Source organism: Pseudophryne corroboree, chromosome 1, assembly GCF_028390025.1.
Source record: "Pseudophryne corroboree isolate aPseCor3 chromosome 1, aPseCor3.hap2, whole genome shotgun sequence".
NCBI lineage: Eukaryota > Metazoa > Chordata > Amphibia > Anura > Myobatrachidae > Pseudophryne > Pseudophryne corroboree.
The window spans coordinates 525,285,750-525,298,728 of record NC_086444.1 but is presented as its reverse complement, the minus strand read 5'-3'; positions in this window follow the sequence as shown (position 1 = coordinate 525,298,728).

Below are 12,979 nucleotides of genomic sequence, written 5' to 3'. Positions count from 1 at the left end.
ACATATACCCCTCCAGTGCCATATATGCCCCCAGTGCCAGATATTCCCCCACAGTGCCAGGTACTCGCATGCCCCCAGTGCCAAATATAGCCCCCCCCATGTGCCAGGTACACAAACACCCCCCCAATGCCATATATGCCCCCTCAGTGCCACATATGCTCCCCCAGTGCCCCCCCCCCCCCCCGCTCCCCGCGCCTCTCCTGTGTCCCTCCTGGGTCTCCGGCGGGTCTGTTAAAGGAAGTGCCGGTTCGTGAGCCAATCAGAGCTCACGAACGGCACTTCCTTTATTAGACCCGCCGGAGACCCAGGAGGGACACAGGAGAGGCGCGCGCTGTGCCCTCCGCTCCGTGTCCCTCCTTACAGCGGTGGCGGGTTAGTGAGGAGACCGCAGATTGACATGCGGACGCTCGTCCGCATGTCAATCTGCTCTAAATCAGTGGCAGCGCCCCCGCAGCCCTTCGCCCCCAAGCCCCCGCGAGGGGCAATGAGGTAGCTGTATGACTAAGCTAAGCGACACAAGTGTGCGGCACAAATACCTGGCTCATCTAGTGTTGGCACTGCAGTCCCACTGCACTAATGGTGGATACAGGACGCACGTCTAACACCAGCATAGTTGTTATGGCCTCAGTAATCGGCTTTGCAACAGGGTATATATATATATATATATATATATATACGCCAGTATCATTGGACTTATACGCCGGTACCACTGTAATTATACGGCAGGATCACTGGACTTATATGGCAGGATCACTGGATTTCTACGGCAGGATCACTGTAATTATTCGCCAGTACCACTGTAATTATACGTCAAAATCACTGGAATTTTACGTCAAAATCACTGGAATTTTACGTCAAAATCACTGGAATTGAATGGCAAAATCACTGGAATTATACGTCAAAATCACTGGAATTAAATGGCAAAATCCCGGTATCGCCTGCCTAGTGAAGTGGAATCTAGATGAGATTTGGTACCGGGGACACAATACCTCCATCAATTGTTTAAATCCCACTGCACTAATGGCGGATACCGGATGCACGTCTAACCTCAATAAGTGTCAAGGCTTCAGTTATGAGGGCTTTCATCGTCATGTGAAGCTGAACCACTAGTCATGAACATAGGCCAGGACCTCAGCCGTTCCTTGCCACTCTTTGTCATAAATGGCATATTGGCAAGTTTACGTTTCTCCTCAGACCATTTAAATTAATTTTTTTGGGTCTTTCTACTGAACTTTGGCTTTTTGGATTTTACATGCCCTCTACTATCACATTGGGCATTGGCCTTGGCAGATGACGATGGCATTTCATCATCTATGTCATGGCTAGTGGCAGCAGCTTCAGCACTAGGAGTAAGTGGTTCTTGATCTTTCCCTATTTTATCCTCCAAATTTTTGTTCTCCATTATTTTTCTGGAGTTATATAACACAATATGCGGCACAGGAATGACTGATGGCTGATGCACAGGACACTACCACTGGTCTGATGCAGGACAACACAGATAATTAAACAGTAGCATTGGGCATATGGTAGCAGATGACACCACCACTGTGAATGGTCACTGGACTGATTGATGCACAGGACACTAGCACGGGTCTGATGCAGGACAACACAGATAATTAATTATACAGCAGCACTGGGCATATGGCAGAGCTATCGCCACTGTGAATGGTCATTGGACTGACTGGTGCACAGGACACTAGCACTGGTCTGATGCAGGACAACACAGATAATTATACAGCAGCACTGGGCATATGGCAGCAGATGACACCACCACTGTGAATGGTCCTTGGACTGACTGATGCACAGGACACTAGCACGTGTCTGATGCAGGACAACACAGATAATTAATTATACAGCAGCACTGGGCATATGGCAGAGCTATCGCCACTGTGAATGGTCATTGGACTGACTGGTGCACAGGACACTAGCACTGGTCTGATGCAGGACAACACAGATAATTATACAGCAGCACTGGGCATATGGCAGCAGATGACACCACCACTGTGAATGGTCCTTGGACTGACTGATGCACAGGACACTACCACTGGTCTGATGCAGGACGACACAGATAATTAATTATACAGCAGCACTGGGCATATGGCAGATGCTACCGCCACTGTGAATGGTCATTGGACTGACTGATGCACAGGACACTAGCACTGGTCTGATGCAGGACAACACAGATAATTAATTATACAGCAGCACTGGGCATATGGCAGCAGATGATACCATCATTGTGAATGGTCTCTGGACTGACTGATGCCCAGGACACTACCACTGGTCTGATGCAGGACAACACAGCAACACTGTAAGGGACTTATTATACAGCAGCACTGGACATATGGCAGCAGAGGACACCACCACTGTGACTGATGCAGCACAACACACCACCACTGAACTGATGCAGCACAACACAGCACCACTGGACAGGACTGGACATATGGCAGCAGAGGACACAAGCACTATGACTGGACAGATTCAGCACAAGACAAGGACACTAAGAGAACGGAGACACATCCTCTCTCTACACTCTCTAATGCCGGAGTGAAAATGGCGGGGACGCGCGGCTCCTTATATGGAATCCAAACCCTGCGAGAATTCGACAGCAGGATGATGACGTTTTGCCTCGTTCTGGTTTCTGAGTCAGGCGGGAAAACCCGAGCCTTGCTCGGATCCGGACTCGAATGGTGAAGTTCGGTTCTCTGAGAACCGAACCCGCTCATCTCTAGTGGAAACACACATCCAGTGTAATTAGTGGAAAAAGCACACATCTGTGCTGCCACTCCTGTCACAGAGGGTCCCTTCAGCCAATCAGGGAGCGCCACGTCGTGGCACTCTCCTGATTGCCTGTGCGCGTCTGAGCTGTCAGACGGCACATCGCACAGCCGCTCCATTATCTTCAATGGTGGGAACTTTGCGGTCAGCGTCACGGGGGGTCTCAGCATTCGGGGAAAGGGGTCCCATGTGTAAACATGGGACCCCTTTAAGTCCGTGGTCCGGGTAATGCGTTTTCTTTTTTTGCCAAGTACGTGGATTATAAAGAGGAGAGGACAGATCTACACTGGATTTTGGTGAGTATAATTTTATTTTCAGGTACACCGTGGATTCTACTTGGAGAAGTGGACAGAGGTCGGCGTATGAACATAGGTAAGTATGTGTGTATTGGCATGTATGTAATAAAGTTTTACTTTCACGGTGTCTGTGTACTGTTTTTATTTGGGTATTTTTTTTGTAGTAGAACTACAGGTACCAGTGGGCCCGTTTTCCCCCACATGCTGGTACTTGTGGTTCTCCAAGTACCAGCTTGCGGGGAGGCATGCTGGGACTTGTAGTTCTGCTGCAAAAAACAATATTCTTTTATTTGACATAAGGCTATCAGCCCCCCATCCGGAGCCCTTGGATGGGGGGGACAGCCTCGGGCTTCACCCCTGGCCCTTGGGTGGCTTGAGGGGGGACCCCTTGATTTAAGGGGTCCCCACTCCTCCAGGGTACCCCGGCCAGGGGTGACTAGTTGGGGATTTAATGCCACGGCCGCAGGGACCAATATAAAAGTGTCCCCCTGCTGTGGCATTATCTCTCCAGCTAGTGGAGCCCGGTGCTGGTTTTAAAAATACGGGGGACCCCTACAACTTTTGTCCCCCATATTTTTGGCACCAGGACCGAACACAGAGCCCGGTGCTGGTTCTAAAAATACGGGGGATCCTATGTCAATTTCCCCCCAAAATTTTTACAACCAGGACCGGCTCAAAGAGCCCGAGGCTGGTTATGCTTAGGAGGGGGGACCCCACGCATTTTTTTCTTGATTTTAACCCATTCCCACCCCTTTCCACTGAAAACCATGCTCTCTCTATTTTAGTCAGTTAAAAAAATATATTATTTTAAAAAATATATAAATAATACTTGTGCCTCCTAATAGACAAACCAAGTACATAATCCCTTCTAATATAAATAGATATGCTATTATCAATAAAAAAAACACACAAAAAACATGTTTTTACATTTTTTTATTAGATTCCGCCAGCAAAGTGAGGCGGAATGAAATTGACGAAATTACTGTCGAAAAGCACTGTTGTCGAATCGACATTCTTCAATTGAATATACTTTTGTTGAAAAGCTGCATTTTTTACCATTGCAGACATGTTGAATTTGACAACTGTCGAATTTTAAAAAGTCGAATCTGAAACGTCCGTTTTTTTTGTCGAAAAGTACTGTATTGCATTGTCGAATATTTTTTTTGTGTCGAAAATTCCCCCGTTTTTCGACATTTGCGGCAATTCGACCGCAATTGCATATACCCCTTTATGTATTAAATGAAGTTTGTGTACACTGAGTAATCAGAAAACAAAGTTTTCACTATCTGAGCCTTAGTCAAAAAATTACGTATTTCGGAATATTCCGTATTTCGGAATATTTGGATATGGGATACTCAACCTGTATAATTATTATTCTAATTCAAGGGTTAAAATATATATTTGCTAATTTTCCCATTCTCTTTGTGTAATCGAATTAAATAAAAAAGCCATATCTACCCACTCATCACAAAGAGACACTTGCTGCGTTATCTTTCTGGAAAAGAACTCTTATACCATCACAGAATGCATTACTATTATTTATGATACACTCTATTGCTTGCTGCACTGATTAATAACAATTCACATTTACTGTACCTGTAAGTTACATACTGCTAGACATGTATGTAAAATCTGTTATCTTGTTCTGATTGAGTGTTGACACCTTAATATTTCTAATTTTCAGGTTAATCGCTCACTTTTCACATTGACTGTTGCATTGAGAGTTGCCATATTATGACAACTAGCTTCTGTTTACTGCACAGCCAGAAATAATTCATGTCTCAGACAAGGTAATCATTTCAATGTATGTGTGCTGTTGTAATTGGCATGGATGTAATGGAAATTGTAATGTATTTTACCAGCTGTTCACAGACAAAACATGTGCATGCTGCATTATGTATGTTAAGGCTATTATCAGTATAGTATAAAGTATTAGTATAAAATAGACCACACTTTAGAAAAAAAAAAGTGAGAGTACTGTATTGCCTTGAAAAGTTGAGTGTAGGACCCATTGTGCTGGATGAAGACTCACCTTACAGAAATTACTGCCAAAACGTAGGTGGCAATGGAATAATGATATCTATTTCTATTTTAGCAGACATTTTATAATGTGCAACATAAAATAATTTTTAGATTAAATAGTGCTTTATAGGAGCTGTGTCATTTATGAAACATTAACTGAAGTTGGATTACTGTAGATACTTCATCTCTCACATGAAGGTAAACAGTGTCCCACTGGCAAAGAGCAGCCATTCAGTGTAGTTAGTGTCCAGACCGGATTAGCTAGCAGGGGGTCTTGTGGTCTGTACGGATATGTCAGGCATCCACGCCATGGGACTGCTCATTGGTAGGAAACAACTAGTCCAAAAGACACTCAGTGATCCCCAGCCTCTGGGACACAAGGAGACAAGATAACACTACAATAAAGATCAAATATAGTGGGTAATTCAGACCTGATCGCAGCAGCAAATTTGTTAGCAGTTGGGCAAAACCATGTGCACTGCAGGTGTGGCAGATGTAACATTTGCAGAGAGAGTTAGATTTGGGTGGGTTATATTGTTTCTGTGCAGAGTAAATACTGCCTGCTTTAGATTTACACTGCAATTTAGATTTCAGTTTGAACACACCACACCCAAATCGAACTCTCTCTGCACATGTTATATCTGCCCCCCCTCCCCCACAGTGCACATGGTTTTGCCCAACTGCTAACAAATTAGCTGTTACAATCAGGTCTGAAATACCCCCATAGACCATTTCTGGAGAGCTGCAGGAGAACACAGCTGCACCAGATGGCCGCTAAGCCATGCACCTGCTCCTATCATCTTAATGGTACTCTTTTGTTCATAATCAAAATTCAACACTTAATATTCATTCCCCTAGGCAAAACTATCCCCTTCACTTCTGTTCTTTTCCCTCAGTTAAAATTCCTGGTTAAGGTTCTTCCATGGGAACCCACTGTGCTTGTTAATTACTCTACTTACTATTATCTCTTCTGCTCACCAACAAGGATATTGTTTATAATATCAGGAAAAGATCTGTAAAATTCATCATATACTGGGAGTAATTCAATGTAAAAAGATATAGAGAGACTTCATTTTTTGGTCCTTCAATTTAAATTATAAATTTGGGATAGCACCTACATATATTTATCAGGAAAGTTTAAAGCACAAGTTCTCAAACTGGGTCCTCAGGACCCCACCCAGTGCATGTTTGGCAGGTAACCCAGCAGGTGCACAGGTGTATTAATTACTCACTGACACATTTTAAAAGGTCCACAGGTGGAGCTAATTATTTCACTTGTGATTCTGTGAGTAGACCTGGAAAACATGCACTGTGGCGGTCCTGAGGACCGAATTTAAGAACCTGTGGTTTAAAGGAATTACTTCTGACTTAGAATTATTCATTTTATTTTTAATTTTAATATTAATATTTCATAGAGATTTCCAAGAGAAGTGTGGGGTATAGATTTATTTATACACCCTATTACTAACGCTAATCATTTTAATAGCTGGATTTTGTTTAAGTGCAAAGATAATAGGGGATAATGGAGGCCCTTGCCAAGATGGCAAGAATAGCATGGAGGCCTGGTCAGATGAGTTAATTGGTAGCATAAGTGTGTTTATACATTGAAAAGAATGTAGTCAACTTATTTATAAAGAGCATCTCGATCCTACAATACGAAATATGTACATGAGAGTAGGAAGTAAAGTATTTATCTAAAAGATACCATCAATGTCTTGCATTGTAAAAACAATAGTTTCTATTTCTAAACAGAGGTTGTTCTTGAATGATTTAGGAGAAAGCTCATGGATTGTTAGAGATGAGGGATAGAGGAACTTGATCTATCCAGTTCGGCTGTATAAAGTACTCAGATACCCCTCCAAAAATGTCTCACCCTTCCTATGTTGAGCAATTGTTTTAGTCTATGTTGATAGAAAAAAAAATCTTTGAATAAACGCATATACATTATCTAACATATCTGAGAAATTAATTAAGATACCTTAGAGATACCTCCTCGTAGAAGTGTCCATGTATGGCACATCAGTATCACATTAAAAATATGCTTTTCCAAGGATGCATCCTTGTTTAATTGCATACACACATATTATTTAAATGACATACAACCATCAACGATTTCTTTTCTCAATAGTTACTGCTTCAAGACTATATATATATATATATATATATATATATATATATATATATATATATATAGCAAAACCCATAATCAGAAGGTATATATATATATATATATGTATATATATATATATATATCTCAAAAACAGCGCCAAGGTGAATAGTCTTTTTAGTACACAATAACCGTATTAACATAAAATATTGTCACTTCCTTGTTTCAATCGGCGTCAGCTTTTCCTTGCATAAAAAGGTGATGGTAAGTCGCTTAAAAGTCATGCGACAGAAAGAAAAAAATAGGGGAACATAGTAACCTCTGGTGTCCACACTTAAAAAAATCCACCAAGACTAAAATGTAAAAATATCCCAATAATTGACAGTGAAAACAATACAATAAAAACAAAAGTATCTACAAATAGCATATATTAAATGTTTTATGGAATTAAGTAGTCTGGGAAGGTCCAATGCGTTTTGTTCTACTGGACTACATCAACTAATCAACTAAGAATAACAGTTTAACAAAGATAATATAATATCTGTGTGTAGTAGGTATGTTAACTTCCATTACTGATCTTTTCCTGTAAAAAATGACATTAAGGAGCTGATTGTTTAGTACTTTATCTCTCTACACTTTATCTCTCTCCAAGCTTTGATACATATGCCCCATAATCTCTCTCCACTTTATCACTCTCCAAGGCCTAGTACATCTCTCCCATAACAACAGAATAGTAAATCTATGACACTTCAATCCCAATCATATCAATGTCAGTATGTACTCTCTATTAGGGTGATGTATCAAGCAGTGAAAAGAATGAAGAAGTTGACCAGTGGAGAAGTCATCCATAGCAACCAATCACCTTCTACAGTACTTATCATTTTATAGAATGTACTTGATAAATGCTACCTCAAAGCTGATTGGTGATAGTGTATTCAGACCCAAGAATTATGAGGCATATAAAATAGCTCGATAAAAGTTATTAAAGGGCTCATTTATCAACAAGTGATAAAACTCATTGCGTATGATAAATGGTATCAGCTAAGGAGGCTTATTCTAAGAGAATTGAAAGTCATTTTTTATGAATCTGGAGATTCAAGAAGTATGTGGCATGGAATGAAACACATTACTGATTACAAGATTAAAGAATACCTGTCCTTATGGAGGGGACAGAGGAGGATCAACCAAAGCAACTGCTTAGGGACCTGCTGGTCCCAGGGGCCCACCGACAAGGCTGTATAAAAGGCACTTCTGGCAGACCACAAGCTTCACCAAAATTGTCTGAGAGCTGGGCTGGCTGAATACTTCTGGAAGGCTGTCAGTGATTAGATAGCCGTTGGGTGCCAGCTTCCAGTTTACTTTATTACAGTATTTTTTATTTTATTTTATATAACATCCACCTACTTCAAATTCCAATCATGTGGGAGTGTTGATGGGGGGCGGGAGGGGGGGGGGGGGGTTCGACAGTGTTATTTTAAGTACAGTGTCTAATGCTAGCCATACATCATGACGTTCTCACTCTCTGCACCCTAACCTCCCCCACCTCCCCCTGTTCTCTCTCTTTGCACCCTAACCACACCCACTTTCTACTGACCTCTCTCTCTCCCTCTCTCTGTGCCCTAACCTCATGCACATCCTCCTGACCTCTCTCTCTGTGCTCTAACCTCACCCACCTCCTCCTGACCCCTTTCTCTCTCTCTCTCGAGGCCCTAACCTCACCCACCTCTTCCTGGCCTCTCTCTCTCTATGCGCCCTGACCTCACCCACCACATCCTTACCTCTCTATCTCTGCGCTGTAACCTCACTATCACTTACAGTACATCATACAGTGCCCACCCAGCCCTTTACCAGTGACATGACACAAACAGTAACAATTACAACACAGCAAGAACATTAGATACATCTCCTTACTGTTTCTTATTACACTTGGGCATTTTGCAACATATTATTCTTATTTATAAACTGGTTGTAATAATTTGAAACACATAATAGCTGAGTGCAAAGAATCCAGCACCCTACCCAGTATTTATCACAATGTGCATTTTTAATATGGATGTGATATATTTAACTTAAATTCACAATGTGAAAATTATTATTTTCACTTGAGTTTACGATTCTGTTCCCGACAGGAGATGGGGTCTGATTAGAGCTGGAAGCTGCATGATAGCTTACGCTATCACACTATTTCCCAGTTTCCTAGCGCAAACTGTGCATGCGATACTTCAATCTATAATTTATTTTCATACTTACCTGGTTCTGCTGTCCAGAAGTAGTACAAAAGCTACACTTTAACTTAATAAATAGGCATGCAAAAGTTTTTTTTTCTTTAAAACCCCCCACAAGTATTAATTTATTCAAAATATGCAGAAGTAGGCAGACACTGTCCACCTACTTCTGTGACATCACAAGTTGGAGAGAAGTTGGCTAGCCTACTGAAAGGGTTGGCTGGTCTGATGAAAAAGTTGGATAGGTGTGTGGGACAGTGTTTTAGTTGGACAGACAAGTTGGTCGGTTGGTTAGCTGGATGGTTTAAGGAAAGTTGGTCTGATGTGAGAGATGCCTGTACAATCAGTGGGGCACTGATACAGTATATAATCAATACAGTCACACTGACTGAGGAGTGTAATAATGTGGGGATGAGACATCTTTAAATTAGCACGATTTGATGAAGCAAATGAGATCCCAGTGATTAAAAATGTAACTTCTCTAATTGATAGGTTTTTATCTTGGACGTCAGATGTTAGGCTATGTCTGCATAGAACACACATTAGGAATTCCCAGGTCCTGATTGTATTCTGGGGAGGGCACTGTCTTACCTAAATTGAAAATTGCCCTCATTCTCACCATGCCGATACATGGATGTTCTGCCCTACTGCCATACTTCAAAATTTAGGGTAGGATAAAGTTAAGATGGTCCACCCTCCTGAGGACTTCTAAGATTATGGAGGAAATGTAACAGCCTGTGAAATGAAGGCATCGGCATGTTTCCGGGAAGTCTGTCCAATGTTTTAATGCAGCAATCATTTAAAAGGCAAAACCTGGTTGGTAATCACATTTTCGCATACATGCATGCATATCACACCTAACATGCATGATGCATGCATCAGAAGTTCTCACTGCATTAGTGGTGCAGACCATCTAGAGAAGTGGACCAGGAACAAGGTAAAGTATAAATGAGTGGGATGAAGGCAGGGAAGGGGCAGAGCAGGCATAGCTGAGTGTTAGTCAGGGGAGTACTAGTGAATCAGGGGAAGTCCCACCTTTAGTACCTCTCTCCTGCCCTACTGACACCCCCTTCCCCCTCACAGATCTCACTGCCAGTTTTATAGATCCAGGGTCCTGTACACAGGCTGTCCATTCTTCAGCCAAAACCAACTTCCTTCTCTAGCACCATGAAATGTAGGGGCGCTAAGGGACCTATTTATGAATTAATATTTGCTAGATATCCTCTGAAAACTCCCATTTGTATATACAGGGGACAACATCACATATTGGAAATATCTTCTGCAGTCTCCCATTTTTAATCATGTCTCTGCAGGTGTTTTTTTTTTAATATATTCTTGCAATCCTTAATTTCATATTGCCGCGATTATAAGTGGCAATATCAAATTTATATTATTGGGTCTAGAGCACAATCTAATCTATACATATAATAAAACTGTAAGGCCCTTTTCACACTAGCTGGCACGGACTGGCATGGCAAACTCCCGGACAACTTTTTGCCCTGATGGGTCCTTTCACACGGCACGGACACACATCCAGATCTATCCACTGAATAGGATGGCTGCTGGGTCGTGGCAGTGCCATCCCTAAAGGCAGTGGATTTAGTGTGTGCATCGCCTCTTTCACATACAATGGCTTTTTTTGCTGCAGCTGCTGCTGCGCATGTGCATAGCATTAAACACGGCTCAAAGCCATCGTGTGTGAAAGGGAAGTGACGGCCGGCAAAAAACTGGCCAGCTTTTTGCCAGCCAGGATAAACTGGCATGTGTGAAAGAGGCCTAAGGGTTGTGTCTGTACATACCAATTTTTTTTTTTTTTTTTTTGGGGGGGGGGGGGGGGGGGGAATATACTTCTAGGGACTGTTGGACATGTCTATGAAGACAAAACAAAAAACAACTGATTTTTTTCTCTGTTCATTCCGGCATCATGAAAAACTACTGGATGAATTTGGATCGCGTTTTCACATTAAATAGCTTAGTGACCTACTGTACAAACTGAAGTATATATGATCTCAAAGTGACATCTTGAGAGGAGTAATAAAGGAAAAAACAGACACTACTCTCCGCATGCAGTCAAGTCCAAAATGACTATATGTATATAAATAAATATATGTACAATATATACATATATTGCACACCCCAAAAATGCTCAGGATTGCAGGCATAGATCTCAGGACTAGTTGCTTCTCCCATGGGCAGCTTTACATGGCTTACTAATGAGTTAATAGCCTTAAGAATATTTTTGTGTTAATCCCTGCAAAAGCTGCAAATACTGTTTACAAAGACATTTTGTCATCAATGTGTACAATATAATATATACATCACAATATTAGATGGCATCACTGTCTTTGTTAAATTAATTCCGCTGAGCAATAACAGACATACACGCAAGTGAAGCCATGGGCAAATGCTAGTAATAAATAAATATGGCCATAGGAGTCTATTTCAACATCGATAACATTGATTGCAACACTGTACCAATATCTGTAAGAACTATATATCAGACTAGAGCACAACAAAGCAGGAAAGAGAGAAAAATGGTGGTAGAGGGAGAAAGTGAGACATGACAAGAGGGGGAGAGCTATATGGGGGAATACGGGTAAACAGAGAGAGATAGGAATGGGGAGAGCAAGATAAAAGTTAGGACAGGAGAAGAAAGACAAGGAAAAGAGAGGCAGACATGGAAACATGGTACAGAGCAAGTTAATAAAATTGCAACACTGGCTGCAACAGCTAGTGACCCTGGCGTGTACACTCGCTACCTCCAGCAGCCGCAATGAGAAAAGAAGATGCTGGGGATAAGGAAAAAAAGCACACCCGTCATAGTAAAACTGGGAGAGGAGGTGCATAGGGGTTATAATATGACGAGACAAGAGAACTGGTAGAAATAGGATTATCCAGGATCAATAGGGAGAAGAATAGGGGAAGACTGAAGGAATAGGTGCAAATGACAGGGGGAGACAAGAGAAATAGGAAATAGAAGGAATAGAGGGAGAAATAAGGTGAGATGGGAAGAAGAGGGGGAGACAAGAGGAATAGCTAGAGCTGGATAGAAAAGGGGGCAAGTAAGGGGAAATGGGAGCATTAGGGGAGACGAAGAGGAATAAAGGGAGATGGGAGGAATAGGAGAAACATAAAAGACGGTAAGAGGAACAGGGGGAGATGGAAGGAATAGGGGCAAGAATAAAGAAAGAATAGGAGGAGACAGAAGGAATAGGGGAAAAGAGATGGGAAGGTGGGGAAGAGAGTTTAAAAACACTCTGCATAATAGCTAGTGATACGGCAAATGACATGTCCAAAATGCTAGTAATTAATACTTTGCTTCCACCATAATAACTAATTGACTGGGTACGTGCTTCTATTGTTATTACCAGCCTGTGCAACACATAAACCATTCTTAAAATCATGCTTAAAGGAGATGTTATATCTAAAATTTTCACCTGACTTGCTTAAACGTAGGGCTGTATTTATTCCCCCTTTTTTTGTAAACTGTGTAAATGAGTGGTAAGTGTGAGACTCTAATGGTAGCCGGGCTGGATTATAGACAAGGCAACACA